The sequence below is a fragment of the Pholcus phalangioides genome, unplaced genomic scaffold (assembly GCF_987345545.1).
Source record: "Pholcus phalangioides strain wild (caught in Gottingen) unplaced genomic scaffold, Ppha-v1.0 ptg000012l_1, whole genome shotgun sequence".
Taxonomy (NCBI): domain Eukaryota; kingdom Metazoa; phylum Arthropoda; class Arachnida; order Araneae; family Pholcidae; genus Pholcus; species Pholcus phalangioides.
Genome location: NW_028301605.1, coordinates 130,210 through 139,351, shown reverse-complemented (window position 1 = coordinate 139,351; position 9,142 = coordinate 130,210). Strand labels below are relative to the sequence as shown.

General features: G+C 41.0%; 1 long non-coding RNA gene across 1 annotated transcript; it reads right to left on the bottom strand.

Moving 5' to 3' along the window:
- Positions 1-7,203: 7,203 nt before the first annotated feature.
- LOC149079110 (uncharacterized) lies at positions 7,204-9,014 on the bottom strand. Its single transcript, XR_016193635.1, has 2 exons — positions 8,927-9,014; positions 7,204-8,813 (listed from the first exon to the last, which is right to left on the bottom strand). It is a non-coding gene; the product is annotated as an uncharacterized LOC149079110 (long non-coding RNA).
- Positions 9,015-9,142: the final 128 nt, after the last annotated feature.

Below are 9,142 nucleotides of genomic sequence, written 5' to 3'. Positions count from 1 at the left end.
GCCCGGGGCGTGATATAGTTTTCATCATTTTTGTTTTTCCACACTATATTTAATATAGTGGAGGGGTCTGAAAAATGTAGCCGGGGGCCTGCGAAAACCCCCACCCTAGGGAACCTGCTGCAAAATGTAGGTGGTGAGGCCCAGGTGGGTCCATGCCCCTAGACGGCCCTGGTTTATGGGTGGTTTTTTGGATTCTGTAAAAGTGTATAGTCACTAATACAAAACCTTCATTTCTTCACACCTTAATTTTTCTTCTCAGCTTTCTGCAGCCCTCCAAAACACCTGTCATGGCCCCTTTCTCCATTTTCTGTGGCCCCCTTGAAGTATCCCAGTACCACTAGGGTGCCATGTGGCCCCGGTTGAGAACCACTGGTCTAAACAATGCTTTTCAGTATTACTAAAGTGTTCTATTATCCAGTACGTTACAACTGTTAGAACGGTTGCACGCTGGAATAACTTCATACAGGGCAGGCTTCCACGACTTTTATTCACTGTGACGCAGATTTGCGTACGGTTTCTTCTTCCCCAGGTTACATTTGCATGCATGGTGTTCTTTTCCTCCCGATAAATTTCAACAAGAATACATTCTCAACCCGTGGCCCGCGGGCTAAATGGGGCCTTAGAGTCATCTGATATGACACGCGACCTCCAACTTAACTTTGTAAAAATGAACGAAGCATCACATTTAAGTGGCCTGCTGCGCATTTACAAATCAATCAACCTGGAGCACTATTATAGATAATTTAATTGACCAACGGCACATTTCCAGGTCACTTGAGTGGCCCGCGACACGTTTTCAAACCAATGAAAAGTGGTACGCACCTAAACGTTTCTTTTCAGCTCTCTGGTGCCCTCCAAACTACCTGGCATGGCCCTTACCACTTCATTTTTTACCGTGCCCCCCCCCGAAATGTCCCCGTACCACAAGGGGGCCATATGGCTCCCAGTTGAGAACCACTGGTCGAGAGTCCCTAAAACTCGATGGCTCTCAAACTGTATGGCCCAAATAGTCTGACAGGCCTCCAGGTTCAATCATATTATTATCAATTTTTTGTACTGTAAATTTAGAGAAATCGGTGAAAAAATTGTGTCCCTGAGCCTAACATCTTAAGTGTCCGGCTTCAAGATAGGGGGCCCTCTAGAGATAAAGGAACCAGGTCGGTTCACAACCAAATGAGTGACCTAGAGAGTCTGCAAGAAAGAGTGACCTATAGAGTGAAGGGACCAAGTCGCCGAATGATCAAACAGAGTGGCCTAGGCATGTGCAAGCATGATAATGACCAAATCACTCTGAAAGCATGTGAAATAAATCTCCCGGCCCTGATAAAATCAGAAATGAGACGATAAAAAAATTTCACGAGATCTGTCGTTCCACTCCCTTTTTCGTTTTTAACGCTTGTCTGCAACTTTCGGTCTTCCCAATTGGCTGGAAAAAAGCTGATGTCATTCCGATTCCCAAAGGATCGGGCAATCCGCGTCCTCATCTCGATAACATAAGATGTACTGCACAGTTTACTTTCTTGTCTAGGAAAATGTCTTGAAAAAATCCCTGCTGGAAGACTCGCCTGGCACTTTACTCAAAGTGGAACTCTAAACGCTACGGGGCCATTCAAGTGTTACGTAAGCAGATTTTGAGCCATTTTCGACCTCCTCCCGCCCCCTTGTCAGCGAAAGTCAGCAAAACACTGACACCCCCCCCCCCTTGTCAGAAAAATTTCGTCAGCAGCTTTGAATATTTCATATTCTAAGGAATTGCGCCAACCCGCCAAGCCCCTACTATCATGTGTATATATTATAATTTTAGTTTTTAATTGGGTTGCTGTATTTTTGAAACATATGACATCCATATTTGTTTTGAGTATTTTTTTCTCAGCCACCTCGTTGGGCATTTTGCCTGTTGTGGCGTTGTATTTGGATATCTTCAAAAAGGGGTGGTTGATGACGTGAGCAACTTTCAAACCCCCTCCCCACCGTCATCAAAAGTCAGCAATTCTGACCCCCCCCCCCCTCGATGCTGACGTAATACTTGAATGACCCCTAATCAATACGACTTCACTCCTCAAAAACCAACGGAAGATGCTCTTTCTCGTCTTTGCGAACCAGTTTGTAAGGGCAAACGTAAAAACTATTTTACCGTTTTGGTTTTCTTGGAAATCAAAGGTGCTTTTGATAATGCATGGTGGCCTGGCATCTTGACTCTTTTGAAAAAAGCTGCTATTCCTGGAAACATTTTTAACTTAGATAAAAGTTTTCTGCGTCAGCGCTCAGCTGAGCTTGTACTTGTCTCAGAGATATATGGTTTGGAGAAAGGCTGCCTACAGGGTTCTATTTCAGGACCAGCTCTCTGGAATTGAATCCTGGATGAAATTTGGCTGAAATTGTCACGTTTTCAGAACTGCCATCAAATTGCTTTTGTTGACGATTTGCTTCTTGTTGTCCAAAGCCAAAATTTTGGACTATCTGCAATCAAAGCTCTACAACTTAGAATTCAATCCAAGCAAAAGCAAAGGTATGATGGTACTTAAAAAAATGAATGATGAAAAACGGAGCTACTCTTAAAACTAGGAGAAAAATCGATAGAAAATGTCGAAGAAATAAAGTGTCTGGGTGTTATCATATTAACAACAAGTTTTGCTGGAAAAAACACATCTCTTACCTGTCTCGCAAATAAGAAAAACTTCTCTGCAAGTTTTTTAAAATCTGCAGAAATAATTTTAGCGTGAACATTGCGCCATGAAACTTATTTACTCCCAGGGGATTGATTTATTCCCACAATCACATATGCTTCAAGCGTTTGGAGTGATAGTCTGAAGAAAAATATAAACGCTCAATATATATGAGAAAAATACAGAGAAGGTTCCTTCTAAGAATAGTGAAGGGTACAGGCACGACCACCTAAATTACACAGGTTAAAGTTAAAAGGTAAAAGTTATCTAGGTGGTCGAGGTACAGGACAATATGCTATGAAGCTCTTTTTATCCCTGGCAGGAATTTCTCCAATAGATATGGATATACTCAACCACAAGCTTGCTCAAAGCTCCTTCACTGCACCCAACGACAACACTACTGAAAATGTAAAGCTTAGTATATCAATAATCTCTCATCCGGCTGCAAGAAATCGGCCGTTCAAGTATTACGTCAGCAAAACTATGACCCCCCCCCCCTTCTCGGCAAAATTTCGTCATCAGCTCTGCTCCTCTGAATCCCCCCCCTGCTCTTCCCCCCCACCCCGACAATCAAATTTTTTTTTTTAATGAAAAAAAACTTTTAATTGAAATATCGGAAGAAAATACCTTTTATATGTTATTATAATCAATTTCTGTTAATTTCAATGCTATTTGAAGGGTAAGAACTTTAAATTTATCTTTAATAAATTCATTGCGACCCACCCTTTAAGTAATATATGGTAAATCCCATAAAGGTCCTTGGCCCGCGGGCAAAATATGGCTCTGGGGGTAATCTGATGCGGCCTGCCCTCTTCAAACCTAATTTTGTAAAAATGAACTAAGCAGAACATCGCTTAAGTGTCCCGTGGTACAATTCCAGAACATTTAAGCGGCCCGTGACGCATTTTCAGATCACTTAAATGACGCCGGACACAGTTCCATAACACTTAAGCGATCCGTGGCACATTTAAAGATCCCTTGAGTGACATGTGGCATAGTTTTAGAGCACTTAAGCGGCCCCCAGTGCGGTTCTACATCACTCAAGTTACCCGCGGCACATTCTCATATTATTTAGGTGATCCGCGGCATAATTACGGATCACTTGAGTGATGCGTGGCACAGTTCCAGAGCATTTAAGTGGCCCGGACACATTTCCAGGATCCGCGAAACATTTAGAGATCACTAAACTCGCTCTGTAGGGCATTTATCAATAGGGAGAATGTTACTTCAAGTGCCCGCAAACTATTGAAAGATTTTTCTCGTTTTTCGCGCACCGAATTAGATGTCATTAAGAATATTTCATATTTTCATAAAGGGTGGTTGATGACGTAAGCATTATCCAAACCTTCCTCCCCTCCCCCCGCCTTGTCATCAAATCGGAAACCCCTCCCCTCCCCCATCGATGCTGACGTAATACTTGAATGACCCCAAAGCCGATCTCAATTAAAAATTTTGATAAGCCCAAGGAGAAACATAATATCGCATGTTCACTGACGGAAGCAAAATAAACGGCAAAGTTGGATTGGCCTTCGTCGTCTATCAACAGGGGATTGAAATCTCACATCATCAATATCGCATTTGTGATGACTGCTCGGTTTTCAAAGCTGAACTCCTTTGTCTTAATCTCGCTCTGAAAAAAAATGTATCGAATTCTCTGGCTCTAATTTTCTTATTGGCAGTGATTCTCTCTCTTCTATTCTTGCCCTACAAGGCATAACCAGCAGTGAAAAATTGTCAATGTACAATCCTTTTAAAAAGTTGTTTCAATAACAATAATATAGTAATAGATTGTTTGTGTGTGAGAGAGAGATAGATATAAGTCACTGCGCGGCACCATCGGAAACGAGAGAGCAGGTGAACTGGACAAATCTTCCACTCCTTTCTGGAGCAGCGGTCCCCAACCCTTCTTCACTCGCGGAGCCCTATCCAGTATATAATTTCTTTGGCGGAGCAGCACTGTCTGACTCAAGAAGTCCTTTTTTGTACATAATTTTTATGGCAGAACCCCCTTGTAGGCCTCTTTTATTTATTTATCTATCAAATTTACTGATTTATATTATTTTCCTCGAGTCGTCGCGGAGCCCCTGGGAGGTGTGCACGGAGCACCGGTTGAGAACCCATGTTCTGGAGTATGCAAACCACCATATTCATTCTGGAAACACCTCTTCTGCGGAGAAGTCGAAAAAAGGTGGAACACCGAGTATTTATAATCCAATACGGCAAAATGGACAAAACGCTTCTTCCCAACAGTAAATTATCGATTAAAGCGACCTTACTTTCCTTCGGATTTCCCTCTAAGGCCGGTATTACACTATAAAAGTTTGATGAAAGTCCGCTGTGGTGGTCGAGTGGTTATAGTGCCGGACTCGTGATGCGAGGATCCGGGTTCGAACCCCACAGTGGTGGTCGGCTGAAGTTGGTTTTCTGTGGTTCCCAACTTCAAGGCGCAAATGCGAGCCGATCTCCCCGTTAAAAAGCCTCGCCACAGAGAGCAACAGTCCTACAACGGTAAATCATTCAACCATAACACTTCACTCATAGTTAGGAAAACTGGGGGCAGATGACAGCACTACACATAACAAGCATTACACCGAAACAAACTTTACGTCAGGTTGCACTACACGTACACGCACATTCCCGCATGTACCGATTCGTTGGGGGTTCGTTGGGGGGTTCCGCGGGGGGGGGGGGTGCATGTGTGGTGTAGCAGTAGTAGGTAGGAACTCCAAAAAATGGCTCGGGGATCCATGATGTTCTTAAGTCAGCCACCTCGTTGGGCAATTTGCCTGTTGTGGCGTTGTATTTGTATATTATAAGACTTGAAAAATGCAGCCAATAAGACCAACGGTTGCATTTTCTAGAATGTAACCAATAACCTTATTGGTTAGATTTTTCAAGTTTTATAAAAGGGATTTTATCAAACTTTTATTGTGTAATACCGGCCTAACCCAATTTTTGACTGGACAAGACAATTTCAAATCTTATCTCAAGAGAATCAACAGAAGTGTCTAGACTCACAGACGGCTACTTCCGCTCATGCGCATTGAATGGATTATTTCTGTCTGGTTAGCTTCTTTATGCAGGGGTATTCCCCAGTGTAGTGCGTAATGAGAGCGACTGACACTGTGTTTAAGGCCGGTATTACACTATAAAAGTTTGACAAAATCTCTTTCATAAAACTGGAAAAATCTAACCAATAAGATTATTGGTTACATTCTAGAAAATGCAACCGATGGCGTTATTAGCTGCATTTTTCAAGTTTTATAAAAGAACTTTTACCAAACTTTTATAGTGTAATACCGGCCTTACACTATAAAAGTTTGATAAAAGTACTTTTATAAAACTTGAAAAATGTCACCGATAAGATTATTGGTTATATTCTTGGTTTATTTCATCGGTTACCAAATTTGAAGATGCCTATTAATTGTTCTGGTTGCAAAAGCAAATACTGTACCTGGAATTAATGGGATATGCAGTGGAACCTCCCATAACGGACAATCCCTGTTAGTGTACACCTCCGGTTACCGAACACTTTTGAATTACGTCAACGGGATTCCGGATATGCGACCGATTATTTTACTACCCATTAACGGACACTCCTCGTTAGAGGAGAAAATTTTCGATCCCTTGAGTGTCCGTTATTGAGAGGTTCTAATGTAGCTAAAAAATTTCAGGTGCGAGACGTTTCAACGCAGTCACAAATCTTTCAACAAAAATCTAAATCACCTACAGATATTCAATTGTGAGGATTTGAGGAAGCTGCTTAGTGAAACTAAGCGACACACATTTACAATCAATGTAAATGTGCGCGTCTGTTTTGCGAATTATATAATTTTATAAAATTTAATTTTGTTAATTTAATTTAATTTGTTAAACAAATTTAATTTTGTTTTTGTTTAGCTGTTGAAGTTTTACTGTAATCTTTTGATACTTTACTGTAATTATTTTCGAATTGTTAACCCTTTTTATACTACCCTGTTGCAAGAAAGCATATCGATGCAAAAAAATCGAAAATTTGTCGCTGCATCTTTCAATTTTTTTGTGTGGATTTTTAAAATCATTCCGGGAGGGGGGGGGGGGGGTGAGAAATTTTGTTTTTGAAAAGGGGGCGATGGGCTGAATAAGTTTGGGAAACACTGCTATAGACTGTGAGGACAGGTCGGTCGGCGAGTGAGCGCAAAAGATTGGCCTACAGAGCGGGGATCAGGTCTCTGAGTGACCTAGGCGTATACAAGTATGTTAATGACCAAATCAATGTGCAAGCATGTGAATGGCCAAATCAGTGTATAAGCATGTGAATGGCCAAATCAGTATGTAAGCATGTTAAAGACCAAAATATGTATACGAATATGATCGAAGGACCAGGAATGTGGGAAACCAAAAGAGTGACCAAGAGCGTTTGCAAGCATGTGAATGATCACAAGAGTGAGTGACCTAGAGTTTGCAAACATGTGAATGACAAAAAGAGTGATTGAAAGAGTTTGCAACCATGAGAATGACAGAAAATGTGCAAGCATGAATGGCCAAAAGAGTGAAATAAGCCGTGAAAAAATCATTTATTTACCATTTTCAGACTAAAAATATTAAATGCTTACATCAACACCACAAAATTTATTACTCATGATTAGAAACCTTCAAAAAAAAAAGTGTTTACGAGTTCACACACACGTCATGGGTGAATAGCAGTGCAGTTTTGTACAGGGTGTCCCATAAGGTGCCACAGAGGTCGTTTACTAAACGAATACCTGGCATGAGCGGTCTATCCTATTGCCAGAGACTTCAATTTCTGGGTTTACACTCACTGGAATGGCGTAGAATCGCTGCAGATCTGAAGATGTGCTACAAACTAGTCCACCAAATTGTTTATCTACCATCGAGAGAGCCTTTCTTTGAGATCATAGACAGGCGAGTTAACCTACGTAGGCATCGCTTCCAAATAAGAGTACCAATGGCTAGAAGGGATTGTTTTTTCCACGGATATAGATGCCGTGTGGCAAGAATATGGAACAGTCTTCCATCAGAACTTGTATGTGCCTCCTACGCAAAATTTGCTTCCAATATTGGGGATTTCGACCTGGCTCCGTATGCGAAGTGCTTCCCGTACTGACTATTATTATTATTTTTTTTTTTTCTTTTCTTCCAGTATAAGTGCATTTCATGCCTTCTGGGGTTATTGTAAATAAATATAAATTCATAATCAGTTTAAAAGCTCATAAAAATTTACGAAATTGGCATATTTGAATGTGCTTTGTGAAAAAGTCATTCACGCGGAGAGAATTTTTTTTTTTGTACGGGGAAAAAAATTCAGTTCAATTTTTTGTCGATAGAGTGCGCTACACGAATGGTGGATAAAATATTCACCAAATTTCATTGTGATGTTGACATTGGTGGATAAAGTGTCCACTATTGTTGAGATTATTTTTCCTCTTCCACGAATCGCCGGTTGAAGCTTCACGAACGTTTCTGACACAGAAGAGATTGAAGAAAGTTTTCAGATTCAAAATTCTGTTTTGCTTTCGTGCAGCGCCCTCCATCTACCATCAACGGAAGTAAGGTGCTTTGCATCAGTCCGGGGCTGTGAGCGGTTCTATCTATCTATCTATCTATCCATCTACCATCATCGAATCCTAGGGCGGCAAAAGTTTAACGAAAAACTAATTTTTCGTGAAATTAAGTTTTTTTCAAACCGCATTCAAATACCAATTCCTTCCGGTTTTTTTTAACCAATTTTTAGACTGTTCACGAATTTACAGGACACCCTGTACGTGTATAAAGACTATTATTACAGTCTTTCGATACTGAAATGTCCAACATCAAAGCATTCACGAAGTAAGGCTGGCGCTGTGGGTTAAAATATGGCCATCAACGGCATGTTGTTTCATATCTCCCCTGTCATTAGTGCACATGCTGCCGCACAAAAAGCAGTAACCGATCCGTATGTACTAGTGGCAAGTCCAGATGCACCGATGCTCTGAAGGAAAGCGAACACGCTATTCGGAGCGACTGCTCCGCCGTAGATAGCACCCTGGGCTCAAGCCGCTATGGAATCGGCTGCTACTCCCATCGCGCCAAAGCCTAGCGCTGCGACTCCTGCAGTGGTGCCTCTGAGTACTGCTGCAGCGCAAGCTGTTGTACACGCTGTCGTTGCTGAAATTGAAATAAGAATGTATTTGAGTTGTTATGTCATGCAAATTAGAAACTAATTGCAAATAGATATTTGCCTACCAACAAAATTGCAACAATGTCCAAGAAATACAAACCTGCCATTATTGACTTTGTCCAAAACAATTTTATTTAATGCAATTATGAAAATTTGTTCAGGTAAATTCCAAGGCGATTCCTGTAAAATACATTTAAGGTAAAAATTAAAACGGTAAATGTGATAAATCGGTAATAATAACCAGTATATGCGGTATTAACTTGTTATTATGCATAATTACCAGTCGTCCAGGTAAGTTTGATAAATTTATCACTTT